We start from the raw sequence: 20145 nt of genomic DNA on the forward strand, positions 1-20145 counted from the left end.
AGAGGACTCTCTGGCCTTCGACAAGCAGGAACCACTTTTTGTTCGGCCCCACCCTTTTACTCAGTGGGAAGTGTTTGTGGAGAGGAACCCGGCGTTGGGGCTTTTGGGATTCCAGGGGTGGCGAGAGCACACTGCAGTCCTTGAGGACAGAAGCCGTCAGCTTATGAATCAGAAGCCCCGGTGGGGTGGGATACTGGGAACACCCTCATCCGCATGCCATCACGCCTGCTTTCAGGAGGCAATCACTTTTACTCCCCACAATTTAAAATCCACGCTCAGTTTCCCTGAATCTCGGATCCCACACCCTCCCATCTTCAGTTGGGCCTGACACCGAGAAACAAAGCAGCCTCGCGGTTAAGATTCCCTGTGCCTCTCCTCTGCAGCGCAACACAGAAGGTGGAATAATTAGTGAAATAATCAGTTTGATATGGAATTAAGCCCTTTTGCCCCAGCTGCCTGTTTCTCCACTGCGTTTTTGCAGACAGCAGAGCAAGATGATGCCGTCCTATTGTATTGTTTATTAATACCCGCACGTTTCGTTGCGGGTAAGAAGCCTGAGCATTTGTTGTTAATAAGCAATTACAGGCGCGGCTTGTAATCGCTCCGGGAGCGCGTTTTCCGGCTGAGAGGTCGGGACCCTGCTTCCCCAACCGAACGCGATCACACGGGAAACTCTTCACCCGCAACACGAGGCGGTCGCGGGATTCGTTGAGCGCGCACACGCCGGTGCAGAACGGCTCGAAGCTTTCCAACCTAGGTTCAAACCACAGCAGCATCGATACTGGCACGTCTGAGTTAGAGTGAAGCGGCTCTTAACGCACTCGGACGCGGTTACCAGGTCTTCGCGCTAGTGGAAACAGGGAGCGCGCGAAGGTTTTCAGGGTCAAGGCCCAGCCAGGGCGGGGGAGAGAGCAAGTTAGGCGAGTGGCCCGGGTGGGGGCCTCGCAGGTCCAGGCACAGCAGCCCAGGAGCAGATTCCTGGAACGCTGGCACGGAGCGCGCTCAGCCTAGCACTTCTCCCGTGTCGTCCCACCAGTTTAGTTTGGGTTCGGCTTGGCTCTCTGCTCTGATCACCCCACCGTCCACTCCCACCTCGTCGGCTTTAGATTTCTTTTGACTCAGGGAAGTCTTGGAGAATTGCATTTTTCAAGTACTCTGTGCTTTTCAAGACTTCAAGATGTTCAACGTGGAGGTTCTGTGAGCGGGACTCACAAGATCAAGAGCAAGGAAAGAAAGGGCAGCTTGGCGGGGGAGCCCGGGCTAGGGGATCTTGTTACCACTCAGGGCTCTTCCACATTAGCCTTGACCTGAGCTGCAGGATGTTTGAGGAAAAAGTAGGAAGGAGATCAGATCTCACGTTTTTGGAGACAGATTGGCTGGGGTTAGATCGCAGTTTTGCGCCTGACCTCAGCAAGACAGCGGGCCTCGGTGTCCCGAATTGCTTTCGAGGAGGCCAGGGAAGCTCTGCGCGTGGCAAAGCGCCACTGCAGGCAACAGGCATCGCTCCGACCCACTCTGGCGCAAATAACGCGAGCCAGCTGTCCCCTGCGCCACATCAGAAAGGCTTGATTTTATTCCAGCCACAGAGCAAGCTCTTGAAAACGCGTGGGTTCATTTGAGTGCTACCTAATTATGAAATATATACAAGGTATGTGTAATTAGTATTAGTGTTGATTCTTGAGGCAGGAAATTGCAGTTTATATCTCCCCACCTCCCCAATATAGCTATCCTTTTGCCAAAAGTTGAACACATTTTACAGGCGGAGAAACAAAGAGAAGTTCAAAGAGAATAAAAATCCGGGCTCTACAAAACCGCTCTGGGGCCCGGATATTTGGAACATGGAAAATATACCCATAATTTATATTACATTTATATATATATATTACAAATTACTTTTGGACATAATGAAAAGCACTGTTTCAACTAAAGATGATTTTTTTCTGACTGCGTAGAGATAAAGAAATCTCCTTTAATGGTCCTTCTGTATTAATTACATTATTATTACATATAATAATAATATGCCTGGAGAGTTATAGATGAACAAATCTGTGACTGATTTCCTACTTGAAATGGGCTTTGCTTTTGCTGGCTCAGTTTTACTGATAACCAGGGAAAGAGGCATAAAAATTATTTTCGCACGTCCTAGTCGCACATTAAAATGTAATCACTCTTTTCCAGAAACAGGAACAGAAAAGAAAGCTAAAGCAGTGGCTTCAGTGAACAAGTCAGGCAGCACCCTCCTTAGATTGGGTGGGCAAGTAGCACAGGCTTGCAGCCTGTTTCCTCTTTGATTTCAATTACACCCCAAGCTTCATGAAATCCAAATGAGACATTTATTGAAAGGTGCCTGGTTTTATGTGGCTCAACTGACAGTGTATGGGAATACATTGAACAAAAACATCAACACTAGGGAGGAAACGTGGAGAACCCTTGGAACCCCAGACCCAAGTGCTGGCTGGATTAACTCAAATCTTGCACCATTCAGCCTGAGACTGGAGGGAGCAGGACCCTTTGAAAGCTACAAGGAAGCCAAGGTTACGCCTGTGTGTGAGCCTTAAAGGTCTTATGCTGTATTGTCTTGAGCAATAATACCAGCTTCATTCTACTGTCTTAAACTGATAACACAAAGTTATTGCTAACCTGGCCAGAGCACCTCTTCACCCCTTTCTCCCCATTAAAGGTAACCAATATCAGTGCATTCAGCTTTTAAAGGCAAAACTGAGAAGTATTTGGCTGTAAGACGGTATTACATAACAGATACATACAAACGTATGAATAAATTACAGGGGTGAGTTATAAATGAGTGCAGTGAGAAATGGTTTACCTCCCCTCCCTGCCACAACCAAGGGGGCCCATATAAATGTCCCAATAAATTCTATTATTTTCACCCCCACTAAAAATGTGTTATCAAAACACTGTCCGTGTTATTCAAACACTTTGTAAATTCTGAGCAGATTTGCTGCCGGTTCTCCTTTTAACCCTAGGAAAACATTCCAACATTAAATGGTCACCAGCGCTTCGCCTGGACTCTGGGCAAACGTCAATGGGTTTTCTGTGGTGAGTTGGTCCTTTTACTATTTATCTATGGCCTTTTCTTTGTTGATGTTACATTTTATTTCGCCATCGCAGGTTCACTCTTTGGCCCTTTGTTCTCTGATGGCCAGATTCCCACCTCCACTAGGCTTTCTGAAGGGGGAGGGGGCTTCCATCACGGTAAGGTTGTTCATGTTCAGATTTTTTTTTTTTAAGAAAATGTCCTGTAAGATAACATTTTTAAAGAAAATGTCCATTGGCCAGGACAAGTAGTGTTGATTTTGCTGAGAACAGCAAGATAGTCCCACCAACAGTTTCACTTTTTATAAGAATTTGAAATCACCTTGACCCTGAAATAGACTGATCACTTGCTTTAAAAGAAATCCACAAATGTGTCCACAAATGAGTGAGGCAAAGGGTTATATTAAACCCACTGTATTTTTCAAACAAAACGACCAATTTAAACTATTATCTTCAGCTATCAATCTATGTATTTTTTTTTTTTTTTGCATGGCTCACGGGCCCAGCCGCTCCGCGGCATGTGGGATCTTCCCGGACCGGGGCACGAACCCGTGTCCCCTGCATCAGCAGGCGGACTCTCAACCACTGCGCCACCAGGGAAGCCCCCAATCTATGTATTTTGATTGCTAAGTGCAAGTGTAGTTCACTGTTAAAATATGAGGAGGTGGGGGTTGGGGAATGAAAGTTAATTAAACATACCAAAAGTTGCTTATTACAAAAAATATGTTATCTTAAACATTGGATCAAGAATCTTCTTTGTGTAAGTATTTTTTAAACTGCAAATGAATTCCTGGATTTAACTGCTGTTCTGTCATCATCATCATATTTATGGAAGTTACAGATCCACATAAATAACAAGAAAGGCTACATGAAGCAAAATAAAGTGAAATACTCTCAAAAATAAAGTAGGGGAATGTTTGGCTAATCATTGCTACACTAAAATATGAGTTATATAGGGCTTTCCCTGACTTGCTTACTTTCGTACCTCGAAAGGCCTGACTCTTAGTAGGTGCTCATCTCTTAATTGAAAGAAAGGGGTTACTAAATCTGCAGACTAGAACAGACAAAATAGCCCAAGGACAGTGTCAGGGCTCAGGCTTTATAACCATGGAGATGAAAGTGAAAGGTTTTTTTTTCTAAAAGAAAAAGAAAACACAGGTCTTCCTAAACTAATGGACCCGGCATTTTCACCTTTTTTAGATTCTTAAAAGATCTTTTAAATCTTTTTCTTTAGACCTTTCTTAATCCAGAGCTCTTACATTATTGCAATGCTTTCTGTATGCATGTTAATGTGGACATTCTTCCACAGGAAAACAGAAAAGTGAATGCCAGAATTGCAGGACAGCTGTTGATGGGAACAACCACCATGTAGCCACTGAGAAATATTATCCTGAAATCACTTGCACATCACTAACAGGGTCAGCAGAATCAATGGAAATTAATGTTTCAACAGAAGGCACCTCTATGATGCAGGTGTGGCAGGATGTCTACACAATAGGTGGGCAGAATCAAATCCTGTTGACCAGAGCTTCAGGTGACATGGGCAGCTGGAATCTCCCATCCAGGCCCGAGGTGAGAAAGGGGGAGAGGGGAAGTCTGGGTTGGGGAGTTCTCAGAAGAACGTGTTAAGCCCTTAAGATAACCAAGGAAGGAGAGTGAGAGGGAAGGAGGAGGGAAGGAAGGTCGACAGGAAACAGAAACCAAAGAGATCATTCCTTAAACCTGTCTTTTCAGATCCCTAAGAGAAAAGCCGAAAGTTGTATGCAGAATCGTCTGAGTTTGTGGCTGCACCTTTTTCACTAGCTTGGTGGGTCTCAGCAAGTTCCTAAACGTGTCTGTCCCCAATTTCCACATGTCGTGACCACATACAGAATGGAAAGCAGTTAGCACAGCACTCAGCACACAGGAAAGTCTGCAGTCTTTCCTATCACTCCAATCACGATTATGCTGAGTTCACTTTTTTGCCCTGGACACTGGACTAAATGAGGGCTCAGGAACCTTAGTCTTTCTCCTCCAGAAATTCCCAGTCTGATGGGGGAGTAGGCCAGGAGCAAACCGGTCAAGGGCAAAGTGAACAAGAGGTAGAAAGCGGGAGTGACTCAGAACCTGAGAGGAGAGTCCCCACTCGTTCTAGCAGCTCCTCTCAGTTTTCCCAAAAGCGGGGGAAGCCCAGCGAGGCCCGGGAGCGCTGCCGGGGAGGCGCACTTCAAAAGGAGGCGGCGGGCGCCCGACCCCGGTGCGTCTTCCGCCCGCCCCGGGCCCCCATTAGCATCTGTTTTTCCCAGGCTTCCCGCCCGCCCGACCCCCGCCGGGATTTTGCCGTTCCGGCTGATTACTAGCCAGAGAAAGAAAATAGGGTATTTAGCTCAGGTTTTGTTCTCCACCTACTTGGTTAAACGCCCGAGGAGGCAGGAGTTAAGTTAATAGTCGGAAGCCGCCCGCGGGGCACCCCGAACTGGGAGTCCCCGAAAAGGACGCCGTCTTCCACCTCAAGTTGAGAGGACAGGGCTGGGCAAGATCAACCGAGCGGGGCGCCATGGAGGAGGCTCCCAAGCCCAGGTCGACCTGGGAGACTTAACTGCTCGGCAGGTCCGGGGGAGGCGGGGGAGCCCTTGGAAGCGCAGATTCTGAGGATTCACAGGAAAGGAGTCTCTAGGGGGAGCAGAGAGCAGCTGGGATAATTTCTCCACCGAGTTGGGGCTGACTTTTCAAGCATAGAGTTGGTCCTCGAATCCACAGCCAAAGGAGGAAAACAATGAAAGAAGCAGTGGCTGACTATAGGCCAGACTCTCTGCTTTACCCTTACGACCTTTTAAACTTAGCACCCTAGAATGTTACCATCCCATTTTACAGGAGAGTAAAGTGATGCTTGGAGAGGTGAAGGCCCTTGTCTAAAGGCACAGAGCTAAAAATGGTAGCCCGGGAATTTGAATCCAGGAGGTCTGAGCTGCAGGGCTCCCAGTGGAGGGGTTAAGTACGTGTGAATGGGGCGGGGTGCGGGGTTTCTTTGAGGGGGAAGGCTCCGAGGTGGATGTTAGAATGCAGACCCCGCGTGGCTTCGGAGGAAGCGAGTGGACGGCGTTCGGTGCCCATCTGTGGCCGCTGGACCTTAAGAATGAATCTCTTTGGAGGAAGCTGGGCCCCATAGCTCCAGCCTAAATCCCAATCCTGTGTTCGAGTCGGTCCTTCTTGCTTGGGGTAACCATAGCAGGGGTGCACCGCTCTCTGCAAGCTAGGGCTGGGTCAAGCCCTGGGCACACAATAATACCCCATGTAAACCCCCACTACCACCTCACAGACGTAGGTACTTCTATCATCCCCATTTTACAGATAAGAAAACCGAGGCTGGGAGAGGCAAATTAAACTTGCTTGAGGGTGTGCAACTTGTGAACAGCAGGCCCGGGCGTACCGGGAAGCTGGGGAGATCGCCTCTTTCCCTGGAACTCTGAAACCTTGAATAGAAAACTGGGGTCTCCCGGCCTCGAGCTTTTATCGAGGGGCAATGGGCTGAAGGGGAGGCGCGGAAGCAACGGCCAGTTCTCGACTCCCTGCCCGCCCATTTCCTCTTCTCTTCGCATCCCCAGCTGCTCGGGCCGCTGGTCCCACCTGGGCCCTGGGATTTGGGGGACGTCGGGGCCCTTCTCGTCTCCCCGGCAGACGCTCGAAGCCTCTGAATCGCGCCCGGGTCGGGAAGACAGACTGCCCGGTGGGTCAGGCCCTCCGCTGTGAGCGGGGCTTCTGCGGCCGCCCGAACCCCGCGACGCGCAGCTCGGGGACGCGCGGCGCCCGCGGAGCAGCCAACTCCGCCTCCAGGGAGTCTCCAAGGGCTCCGCGCTCCCGATGAACGCCAGCATCACCGTGCACGGTCGCCCCCACCCACGGCCCGGCAGGCGTCCTGAACAAAAAATGTCGATTCCAGGCAGGGGTTGGAACCCAGACGTCTGCTCCTGGGACAGGAGGGGCCTCCCCGAGCGGGGGTACCCGGTTTTTGTCCCGCGGCCGGCTTCGAACTCCAAAGGCACTCCGGGTTGCACTCGGGCGGTGGAGCGCCTCAGTTCCCCTTGGTCCCTTTGTCTGGAATAAAAAGATATTGGGGGTCGGTCCCATATAATTCCCCCGTCCTCCCTCTTTGCCTTTTCACGCCACGAACCTTTCTCCCTGTGTGTTAGGTCAGCCTCGAAGGCAAAGGCTAAGCTGGACTTCTTTGACTCCACCAATCAGAGATAAATGTGTATGTGTATCATATAATGTAGTGTGTTATATATAATAAAATATAATATCTTTGACAACAATAGAATGTTATGTACAACACCCTACAGTATATAATATATAAAATCAATGTATATTTTAAAACACATCTGCAGAAGGCTTAAAAAAACTCAAAAAGCCGCTAGATTGCAACGTCTGGCGCCTCGGCCTTTTGGTAACCACGGTTAATTTCTTGTGTGTATTTCCGGGGCTTATTATGTGTTTGCACCAGCCAATAGATATGTACCTGAATTTCCCCTTGTCTGTCCCCACCCATCCGCACTCTTTTATATACACTATTCAGCACTTTGCTTTTTTAACTTAAAATACATCTTTAACTTAGTTCCTGGAGAAGTCGGGGTTTTGCTAGCTCAGCACAACCCGGGGGCACGATTGGTGGGAAACGCGTAGCTAAATGCCGCGGGCGCTGGGTGGGCGTGGGGGCCTCTCCTGGCAGTCGCGGTCCCCTGGGAGGCCGCCCGCGGGTCTGCGCCCCCGGAAGCGCGCGGCAGGAGGGGAGGTTTGCGCCGCGGGAGGCGCAGCTCCCCTCGCTCCACGTGCGCGGAACCCCGCCCCGGCCTCGCTGTGGGAGTTTTCCTTTCTTTGAGACACTCCCACTATTTGTCACCTGAGACCCCAGAAGCGGGTAAACAAGCTCCCGGACCCTGTGCTCGGACCCGGTGCTCCGGGGGTTCCTGTGCGGGAGAGCGATCTGTTAGACGGCGCCGTTGCTGATCAAAGCGGAGGACCTGGAGGAGACAGTCAGCCCCAATAACATCCCGCTTGGCTTGGCTGCCGGGGGCGGATGAAGTTGCGCAGATGCGGGCCAGAAATGCGTGTTACCAAAGACCCAACGAGTGACGCGATCTGAATTACTTCCTAAATACCCTTTAGACTCTGGCGACTGTTGAAGAGGCCGAAGCTCCCTGCGCTTCTCCTTCGAGGTCTCTTATGAGGCTCAGCTCAAAGCAGGGCGGGACGCTGGGTGAGGGACTGGACGAGGTTGACAAGAAAGAGCTTCCATGTCCCAGGGAGCTGGTGGAAGATACAAACAGCACCAAGTCAGTAGTTAAGAGATTATCAGAGAATATGGTCCCCAATCTTGGCAGAATCACCTGGGGAGTTCTTAAAAATCCCCGTGCCCAGGTGGCACCATGGAACAATTAAATCAATTTCTGAGTGAGACCCAGGTATCAGTATCAGTGAAAGATCTCCGGATGATTCCAATACGAGAAAAGTTAGAGAACTACTGGGCAAATGCGTTTGGGGGTTGGTGGCACTCTTTTTGGAAGAATTGGCGTTTGAGCCCAGAAGTGAACGGGAGCGCCCTGCGCCGGGTCCCGTGCTTGTTGGTGCTCTGGGTTTGGCCGTGGGGAAAGGAGAAACGGCGTTTTAAGAGCCGAGGAAGCAAGTGATGGCTGAGCGTCTGGTCACAGTACTCTGCCCACTCTCCCCCCTCCCCGTCCTGCCCCGCCCGGACGGTCTTTCAATTTCCCAACACCTAGGGAAGCTTTAAAGATTACTGCAAAATATCTAGTTTAAAATGATTGCGTTTTCAACATAATTTAAAAGTCTAATAATGCATGGAAATTATTTGAAAATAGAATAATGCTGGAAAGCTTTGACGGCAACTTCTTAAAGTACCTCATGTGGACATGTCATCAAATCTAAGATGCTATCCATTAACACCCACCGTTATTTTATTTGCCACTAAGAAAAAAAAACCGGCTGATCCTCAAATTTTTATTTTGTGCTTATCGAAAGAATGGCTTATTTTGACAGTGTTATTTCCATATTTCACTCATACACACAATTAAAGTTGTAAGAACAGGCAGTAACAGCTATGCCACAACTGTCACCTGACAACAGTGATTGTAAAGCCCCATTGATTGTTGCATCTGGATTTCCAGAAATTAAAAGGTGGAATTGATGCAAGCCTGGGCTATCCAACTGGCTTACCTTTTAGCTCACTTAACCCTCATAACAACCATATGAGGCAGGGACAATTATTTATTAGTAACATTTTACAGATGAGAAAACTGAGGCACCTTAAGGTATGCTACTTTAAGTCAGACTATTACCAAGTTGCGGAGGTTGGATATAAACCCACTTTGTGCTCAGTCACCACATAAAGCTGAGAAAATGTCCAGTTGAGTCAACTCTCAGAAAGGTTAAAATGAAGGGCCTGAGGTGAGAGAGGAGAGGAAGGATTGGAGAGCTCAACTAAGTGGTAGGCTGAGATCTCCATTTCAGTTGGACCTCAGTTTTGTAACTGTTTGGGAGGGGGTAAAAAAAATAACGTGATAAAACAATATTATATGGCTGAGAGCATTCATATCAACCATTAAAAGAACTATAAAGAAATGATATCTGTGTTTTTCAGGCTCAGTATGTTTTTCCAAAGTGAACATACTTGTATAACTAGCATCCATGCTAAGAAATCCAGTGTTGCTTGAACTCCAGAAGCCTCCCAAGTTCAAGAGTTGACCACCATTTGGACTTCTATCACCATCGATTAGCCTTCTTGAGTTTTGAGTTTTGTGTAAATGGAATCTTACAGTGTGGTCTTTGCGTCTGGTTTCTTTCATTCAACTTGCTCGGGATATTCGCTCATGTTGATACGTGTAATTGCATTTGTGCATTCTCCTAGCAGTGTAATATTCCAATGTGTGAATATATAATTTCTTCATTCTACTGCTGGAGACATTTGGGTTGTTTCCACTGTTTTGGGTTATTATGGATATTGCTGGTATGAACATTGTTGAACAATTCATAGAGATCAGACTATATATTTTTAAACAAAGCTAGTAACATTTTAAAATCTTGGGCTATTTAATCACGCAATTTATACTCTTAAGACTTACTTGTATCAATGGTTAGGAGCATTAAGGGAAGGGATATCAGGTTAAAGAAGGGAGGAAAGATGAAAAGGAGACAAAGAGATGCTATGCCTTAGCATACATTGATTGTTCTGTATTCTAGTATTTAAGCACTGAATGTTTATGAATGCTTACATTTCCTCTGCAAATTGTTAAACACCCATAGGTCAGAGGGTTGGCAAAGCAGACAGGCATTGGGGTATACTCAGAAGGCCAGAAGGAACCCCTTGCTTACGTTTCACCTTATATATTTATGATTTTCTAGCAATTGCCTAGGTTGAAATTTTCTAGCTGATACCAGTAAATTCTCCACTGATAAAAACCAGTAAATACCAGTAGATTTTCCACTGATATATATGCATATAAAATTTTTCTATATATATATGGAAAACCTTTTCCCCCTTGATATGGTTTTTTAAGATGAAGTATATTTTCTTTACAATATTGTGTTAATTTCAGTTGCACGGCCTAGTGATTTAGTATTTTTGCAGATTATACTCCAGTATAGGTTATTGCAAGATACTGGGTATAATTCCCTGTGCTATGCAGTATATCCTTGTTGCTTATCTATTTTATATATGGTAGTTTGTATCTATTAATTTCATACCCCTAATTTGTCCCTTCCCCTTTCTCTCTCCCATTTGGTAACCACAAGTTTGTTTTCTATGTCTGTGAGTCTGTTTCTGTTTTGCATATACATTCATTTGTATTATCTTTTTAGATTCCACATATAAGTGATACCATACAGTATTTGTCTTTGTTTGATTTATTTCACTGAGCATAATATTTTCTAGGTCTATCCATGTTGCAGCAAATGGCAGTATTTCATTCATTTTATGGCCGAGTAATATTCCATTATATATAATGGAATATTATATAGAGATTATATTATATATATTATATATATAGACTATATATTAGAATATTATATATATATAGATTATATGTATCACATCTTCTTAGTCTATTTGTCTGTTGATGGGCACTTGGGTTGCTTTCGTATCTCGGCTATTGTAAATAACACTGCTATGAACATTGGGACGCATGTATCTTTTAGAATTAGTTTTTTTTTTTTTTTTCTGGGTATATGCCCAGGAGTGGAATTGCTGGATCATATGGTAGCTCTATTTATAGTTTTTTGAGGAACTTCCATACTGATTTCCACAGTGGCTGCTTCAATTTACATTCCCACAAACAGTGTACAAGGGCTCCCTTTTCTCCACATCCTCACCAACATTTGTTATTTGTAGACTTTTTCATGATAGGCATTCTGTCAGGTGTGAGGTGATATCTCATTTTGGTTTTTAGTTGCATTCTCTAATAATTAGCAATGTTGAGCATCTTTTCATGTGCCTGTTGACCATCTGTATGTCTTCTTTGGAGAAATATCTAGTCAAATCTTCTGTGCATTTTTAATCAGGTTGTTCACTTTTTAGATACTGAGTTGTATGAGTTTTTTGTATATTTGGGGTATTATCCCCTTATTGGTTGCATTATTTGCAAATATTTTCTCCCATTCTGTAGGCTGTCTTTTCATTTTACTGATGGTTTCCTTTGCTGTGCAAAAGCTCTTAAGTTTAATTAGGTCCCATTTGTTTATTTTTGCTCTTTTTTCTTTTGCCTTAGGAGACCAATCCAAGAAGATAGTGCTACAATTTCTGTCAAAGAATGTTTTGCCTATGTTCTCTTCTAGGATTTTTATGATTTCCACTTTTCTTTTAAAGCACTTTCTTGACTATTCTCTTATTTTATTTTTCTAGATGAAATTGAGAATTTTGATCAGAATTGCACTGAATTTAGACTTTTAAAGAAAAAAGTGATATATTTACAACATAAACTTTCTTTCTAAAATTAATATATGTGTCTCTAACATTACTCAACACTTCTCTCAGTATAGCTGTATGTTTTGTAGGCCTATAACTTTCTTGATAAATTTATCATTATGTATTTATATTGTTATTCCTGTTGTAAAGGGAAACTTTTGTCACATTTTCTAACTGGATCTTATTTGTTATAGTAAAGCTATTGATTTTTTTAATAAATCATGTTATTAACTACTTTCTGAATTCCTTTGAGTAGCTTTGTATTTGATTATCTTTTGTTTATCTGCATTGTTCCCTTGGACATGATTATTTTCCTCCTCTTTTCCAATAGTTTAACTTTTGGATATTGAGCTGTCACTCAGAGCAAATGTTAAATAATAGTTAAAATAACTAAATCATAGTTAAATAATAAATAAATAGTTAAAAAATAGTTGAATAATCGTGTGTTATACCTGACTTTAGCGGGAATGCTTCTTATGCTAAATCATCCAGCCTGATGCTAAATTTTGAATAGATATAACAAATATAGGAATTTAGGATACATTTGAATATGTTTTTATAAGTACATATTTGTGCATGTATTTTGTGGCTATATACAAATTAAGAAATTTGCCATTGATTCTTATTTTATCTGAGATAATGTCCCATTTTTTTTCAAATCTGAAATATCATGTTGATTCAAAAGAATTATTTTGAAAATCAAGCTTGTTAAGGTTTACTTTACATACAGTAAAAATTCACCCATTTTAGCAGTATGCAGCTGATAAGTTATAACAAATGTATGTGCTTGTGTAACTAATACCAGAATCAGATGTATTAGAACATTTTCACCACCCAAAGTTCCCAAGTGTTTCTCTGTTGTCAGTTTTCTTTCCCAGCCCTTGGTCCCTGGCAACCCTGGTTTCTATGGTGATTAGTATATTTTCCTCCATGTAATCCATCATTATGCTGAATTTTACTAACAGATTTTCCAATAGCCAACACACTTGCATTCCTGGAGTAAACTGGCCGTGGTCATATTTTGTACCCACAGTGCATTGCTAGGCTCTTCATGCTAATCTGTTATCTGAAAGTTTTGCATCAGTACTTAAAAGGAAATTTGGTCTGTGTTGTCTGTGTTAGGTTTTGATTGCAATGGTATGCTAACTTTGTAAAAATAATTTGGGGACTTGGTTTTATTCTCTATGAAACAACTTAACTACAAGTGTCAGTTTAATAAGAATTTATCCCTGAAATGAAAAGGACTTTGGAAATACTCTTTTCAAGCTTTTTCATTTTTCTCTCCTATTGTTATAGGCCTATTTAATTCTTAAAATTTCAAATGTTTTAGCAGAGAGTTACACCAAATAGTATAATTATATAATATAGCAATCTATTTTACATAGTAATATAGTCATGTTTTATGTTTGGCCTTGATTCTGCCATCTTAGTTTATGATTTTACTTCTTCCTTGATGCCCTTTTCGTTTTCTTCTTTTGCTGTGTGTGATATATACTATATATATTTTTAGTCTTTCTTTCTCCTTCCCCATATTTTATTAGTAATTCAGAAAATGCTTGTCCTTAATGATTATTTTTATGGCTTTAAATAATATACCTAGGCTTTTCTCCCCCCAGCCTAAGAAACAAAACAACATCCATAAACTATTGTGAAACAGGAGAACTAGCTAAAATGGAAGTATCAGGACGTTTATTCACCGCTTTATCTGCAGTTTCTAGCACGTGGTCTCTGACATAGCAGATGGGGGATACGTAGAGCATGACTGGATGAATGAATAGGAGCAGTCATTGGCTCCCACCTTTGAATTTTTGACAGCAAGCTTTGAGGTTTAGGTACCACTCCATTATATCTATATTATACCTATTCTATATTTTTGTAAGTTTGACATTATGTTGTTTTCTCTTAAAAAATGAACATTTAAATTTGCTTTATAATTGCAATTGCTGTAATGATTTGCCATTATTTATAATTAAATGGATCTTGAGCTTCCTACTAGTCCTTTGTGCACCGCCCTCTACATATCTAATCTCTTTTGCATGACTGGATTCTGTTATTATACAGAATTTTTTTTCAGGAAAACTTTGCAGGTGCTATTTTCCTATAACCTGATCTTCTTTCCTCTTTCCCTCTCCTTCCCTCTCTCCTTCCTTCCGTCCTTCTTTCCTCTTTCTTTTTTATTTTTCTAAGACACATTTATTTTTAGAATAAGTAATACCTTCATGTGGTTTAAAATTGAAGAATAAAAATCATCTGTCAATGGACACTTAGGTTGCTTTCATGTCCTGGCTATTGTAAATAGAGCTGCAATACGCTAACGCATATACATGGATTCTTTAAAAAAAAAAATGGTTCTGAAGAACCTAGGGGCAGGACAGGATTAAAGACACAGACATAGAGAATGGACTTGAGGACAAGGGTAGGGAGAAGGGTAAGTTGGGGCAAAGTGGTAAACTGGGACAAAGAGTGGCATGGACATATATACACTCCCAAATGTAAAATAGATAGCTAGTGGGAAGCAGCCACATAGCACAGGGAGATCAGCTTGGTGCTTTGTGACCACCTAGAGGGGTGGGATAGGGAGGGTGAGAGGGAGGGAGATGCAAGAGGGAGGAGATATGGGGATATATGTATATGTATAAATGATTCACTTTGTTATAAAGCAGAAACTAACATACCATTGTACAGCAATTATACTCCAATAAAGATGTTAAAAACAAAAACAATAACAAAAACAAAAAAAAGAGAAATCTTTCCTCTTTTTTTCCCAGCCATTCAGTCCCTCTTCCCAGATACAACCAATAATATCAGTTTCTATATGAATGCTTCTAGAGATATTTTATTCAAATTGAGGCATATTTATAATTTAATTTTTTCCAGTGGTAGCATATTACAGCACTCTTCTACATTATGCTTTTCTTTTCCTCTTAACAATATATGTTGGAAATTATTTCATAGCAGTACATAAAGAGTTCCTCATTTTTTTGGTCAGTTGCAAGAGTATTACACAAGTGCACCATGGTTATTTATCCATTTCCCCACTGATGATCATTTAGGCTGTTTCCAGACATTTGCTGTTATAGTTAGTGCTGTAATAGATAACGTTTGGCATTGCTGTGTCCTTTCCTACTCAGCACCGACTGAATCAGAATTTCTGGGGTTGTGCCTTTTTATGAAAGCCTCCTGGTTGAATGTGATGTACGTTGACCCATACCTCAGGCAGTTATTCCTTAGACCCTCTGAAGCCTTCATTTTATACACCTTAGCTCCCTGTTGCTTCCTAAGAGGGTGCCATCTGAGATGCTCTGGTCTTCCCCTGGGGCCAGCTGTGCTCTCGGGTCTGGAGAGAGTTTCCAGATGTGTAACCAACATCTTCAGTTGGACTTACTGCTCTTGTTTATAACAACCCAGTATTGATTCTCAGAGTCTTCTTTCAGCATGTTGCAGATTTTTCTGTCTCTGGATGGTTCTTACCATAGTTGATAGTAATGGGTTATTTTCCCTTTTGTTTTGGCATGGCTGGCTTATTCTTTGAGTTTATGTCTTTTGTTAATTTTGTTCCATTTTGTACAAGGGGATGTTCTATAAGCCTAGGCCACCTTCTGCAGAAGTCTATCTTACATTTACTATATTATTAAATTGTTTAGAAATGTGATTACTCATTTCACAGTTTTTAAAATAATTTGCTACTATGATAATGTAAAAAGTTTTTATTTTCATTTTTTACTTTTTAAATTTTTATTGGATTATAGTTGGTTTACAATGTTGTGTTAGTTTTAGGTGTACAGCAAAGTAATTCAGTTATACACATACATATATTCATTCTTTTTCAGATTCTTTTCTCATATAGTTTATTACAGAATACTGAGTAGAGTTCCCTGTGCTATATGGTAGGTCCTTGTTGGTTATTACAATAACGTAAAAACTAAATAGGTCTATGCTTGAATTTTCTAATGTCTGGGGTTTTAAGTTCAGATTGCCTCACAACTATCTTCTTTTGGTGGGGGGATAGTTCTTAGACTTGTTTTGAAATTAAAGCCTAAATTCAGGGTGACCAAATTGAATATTTCTAAGGGCCAGGCAGATAAAGTAAATGAGGGAAGCAGGGTTAATGCCATTTTCTTTTCTTTTAATACATTACTGTGTTTTACATCAAGACATCAGGACATCAACATTGCTTAAATTAAAAGAAAAAAAACGTTTTGTAACCCCCAATCCTTTCTTTAGATAATCTTTTCCACCATTCTCTTGAATTTCTGGTTGAAGCTCTTGCTATGAATAGTTTCATAGTGGCATCATCCTTTTCCCTGACACAGACATAGCCCACATGCAGGAAGAGTCTTTATTTTCCTAGTCCATTGTATATTTCCCATTTTTTTTTTTTTTTTTTCCGGTACGCAGGCCTCTCACTGTTGTGGCCTCTCCCGTTGCGGAGCACAGGCTCCGGACGCGCAGGCTCAGCGGCCATGGCTCACGGGCCCAGCCGCTCCGCGGCATGTGGGATCTTCCCAGACCGGGGCACGAACCTGTGTCCCCTGCATCGGCAGGTGGACTCTCAACCACTGCGCCACCAGGGAAGCCCTTTTATTTCTCACTATGCTCTTGAATAATAATAATAGTAATGACAACTAACATTTCTTGAAAATATACTATGTGCCAGACAGAAGGGTAGGTGCTATTTCACTTTTTTTTTAACCTCACCATAAGAAAACACAGCTCAGGCAAGGTGATGGTAACAATTGATGTTTACTGGCTACCTGTGATGTGTAAGGCATTACTCTGAGTTCTTTCATGTATAGAATTATTTAATCCTCATCATAAGGTTGGTATCAATTTTTATCCCACTTTACACATCAGGAATTGAAGTACAGAACAATTAAGTAACTTCCCCAAGGTGAGCAGTGGTCATACATAATGGGATCTGGATTCAAACCCAGGTGGTTGGGTCCAGAGTCCATGCCCCCAGCCACCGCACTTGCTGCCTGTCTGCAATCCATCCATCACAAATGCCACTGACGTTGGAAACTGCTGACAGAATTGGAGGTGGAGTATCTAGTACAGAGGAAAACGTGCCCTCCTCTAAAGGGCAAATCCCTAGTCAGTCCCAGCCCACCATCACTGGTGAGTATCTGGACACTAGCTTTGTTAATTCTGCTGATTTTTCAAGGAAGGAAGAATTTAGATATTTATGTAAAATTTCTGGATTTAAAATATTGGAAATGATCCAAATATCTTTTTTTAAGTATTTTTGATGTGGACCTTTTCTTTTTTTTTTTTTTTTTTTGCGGTACACAGGTCTCTCACTGTGGCCTCTCCTGTTGCGGAGCACAGGCTCCGGACGCGCAGGCTCAGCGGCCATGGCTCACGGGCCCAGCTGCTCTGCGGCATGTGGGATCTTCCCGGACTGGGGCACGAACCCGTGTCCCCTGCATCGGCAGGTGAACTCTCAACCACTGCGCCACCAGGGATGCCCACTTATTGGTTTTTGTGTGCCTAGTTCTTTAAAGATCTAGCATGACCAGTGCTGAATACTTCGATTCAACTTATGATTCCCAAGAAGAGGAATGGGTGTCACTTTCATCTGTTTCACTGAACTTGTAAATACAGGAAGTGACACTGTTATCAGTACATTATCTTTGTCTAGGAGGACAACAGTATACTTTGAATTAACCTCCTGTGTTAGGAGCTCATAGTATATGCAGTAATACAAAATGAACTGCAGCAACTGCTTGTGGGGTAAAGGATTATAAGTGTCCCAGATTAATGAAAATGGTGCAGTTCCCCTCAGATTTCCCCTTACTGAACATGAGGAGAGCAGCCAATTATTTTCCTGTTGAAAATTCTCAGATGTTGCATGACAGTGAGGGGAGGAAAGCTATTTCTTCATTAAGAATAGCTATTAAACTTCTATGTCTTTTCTCTCTAAACAAGATCTGATTGGCACAGGCGTAGAGAGAGAACTACAGACTAAATACTTGGTTTTCATTTTTAGCCTTACAACAGACAATGGACCAAATATAACAATTAGATGGTAGAAACTTAATATTTACTTTCAAAGTTATGGAGCAGGACATTTCAAGAGTTTGAGGAAATTTTATAAAAATTGTTCATAAAGAAAACCTCAAATATCTGTTTAACTTCCAAAATAGTTGAAATTGCAAGATCATGTTTTTTGACCATTGCAAAAAATTTTTTAAAATCAGCAATACAATTTTGAATATTTAAAATCACTCTTTTATAACATTTACACTCCACCCAATGCATCATTAATTCTCACTGTTGCCTAAATCATCAATAAGCTACAAAGGTTTTCCCAAACTGGCAGCCTTAGACCAAATACCATCAGAAACACAGAGGCTTCATGTGGACTTAAATGTAGTTCAAGGGTTATGAAGGAGAGGAAAATCTCAAAGGTAGCTTTTTTTTTTTTTCTGCGCTGCGCAGCTTCCTTGACAAGGGATCAAACCCGCAACCCCTGCAATGGAAGCCTGGCATCCTAACCACTGCACCACCAGGGAATACCCTCAAAGGGAGCTTTTTTGAACTCAGAAGTTATATTGCAAACAAAGGTGATATTTAATGGAGTTTCAGCTCCAAGAAGAAACCCTTGAAAATACCCCCTTGTTCTGGTTACTGTCTTTGTCTCCTTTACCTTTTCCTCCCACATTTCCTTGGTAAGGAAACTGAGCAGGACCCTGTGGGGCTCCTGGGCATGGAAACCTTTCTGTGTCCCCCGTTCCTTGTTTGTAGGGAACAGACTCCAGCCTCCATGATCTTCCCCGAGTCCCAAAGGGCAGGTTCAAACAGCTGTTAATCAGGGAAGGGAGGGGATTCAGAGACAAGGGAGGAGCAGTCAAGAAACAATAGTGCAGCCTTGGGGCAGGGTTCTGGTTCCCCCTCAAGGGATACACATAATAATATCCTTGAGCTCTTTACAGAACTAAAACCCCCAACAAATGGAAGATGTTGGCATTCTTCATTCCAGAGAAGACCACCCGAGGCCAGGTTAAAGGAACCCCAGAAGCTGATCAGTAGATCACCTGAGGCCAGGTTAAAGGAGTGCAGCCTGTGTGCACACCCTAATCTTATCAGCAACCCCACCCTTGAACCTTTGCTATAAAACTCCTCACCAAATCCTTCTGGGTGGACTTACTTACTGTTTTCAGGGCAGAAGCCCACTGTGTCCCTCTTTGCCTGGCAAAGCAATAAAGCTATTTCCTTCTACTTCACTCAGAACTCTGAGATTCAATTTGTCACCGGTGCACAGAGGCTGAGTTTTCAGCATCAGTGGAACTTGAAGTTCTTGAGTTTTACTCATAACATTCCCTCAGGTACGGTTCACTTTGCCTGTAAGTCTCTCTGGAGAGTACTGATTATAATTAGAACATTTCCTCAAAATTCATGGAGAAACTCCTAGGACCCTGCAAGGTCATGGGGGACTCGAGTTAGAAGAACAATATGTAATGTCAAAACTTCAAGCAAAATCTCCCCAATTCTCATAACCTCCTCATGCTTTTAAAACTTCTCCTTCTACTTTCCGTTAAACAGCTTCTGAGAATAAAGCCCTTGGCTTATTGCCATCATTTGGCCAAAGAATGAGAATTGACATTTCTGGCTCAGTTCCATTTTCCTTGACTTCTCTGCTGATTTCCGGCAGGAATGGGGAAAGGGCTTCTTTGGGAGGAAGACACCAAGGTTGGTTGTAAGCCACTGGATCTAAGGAGTAAAAGTCACCAGCCCACAAAGGGCAGGAGCTACTTCCAGAATGTGAGGCAAGTCAGGGAGAGCTTGCATGGTGCTACAAGATCTCACTGCCTGCTTTGCTCCGATCAGTTAAGGAGATACTGGGCTGCTGAGGGTGAGACTCAGAGGAGGACTAATCCTGCCTAAGGCCCTGCTGTCCCCCCTACCCCCAGCTCAGGAATTTATTTTTCATCTCAGGGCAACACAAACTCTATCATATCTGAATGAACCAGAAGAAACTGGATTCCGAGGCCTTTCAAAAAGTCATGTTCAGGGACTTCCCTGGTGATGCAGTGATTAAGAATCTGCCTGCCAATGCTGGGGATGTGGGTTCGATCCCTGGTGTGGGAAGATCACACATGCCACGGAGCAACTAAGCCCGTGCTCCACAAATACTGAGC

Source organism: Delphinapterus leucas, chromosome 10 (genome assembly GCF_059928025.1).
Source record: "Delphinapterus leucas isolate spDelLeu-1000000601 "Yukka" chromosome 10, BTC_Dleu_Yukka2, whole genome shotgun sequence".
NCBI classification, from domain to species: domain Eukaryota; kingdom Metazoa; phylum Chordata; class Mammalia; order Artiodactyla; family Monodontidae; genus Delphinapterus; species Delphinapterus leucas.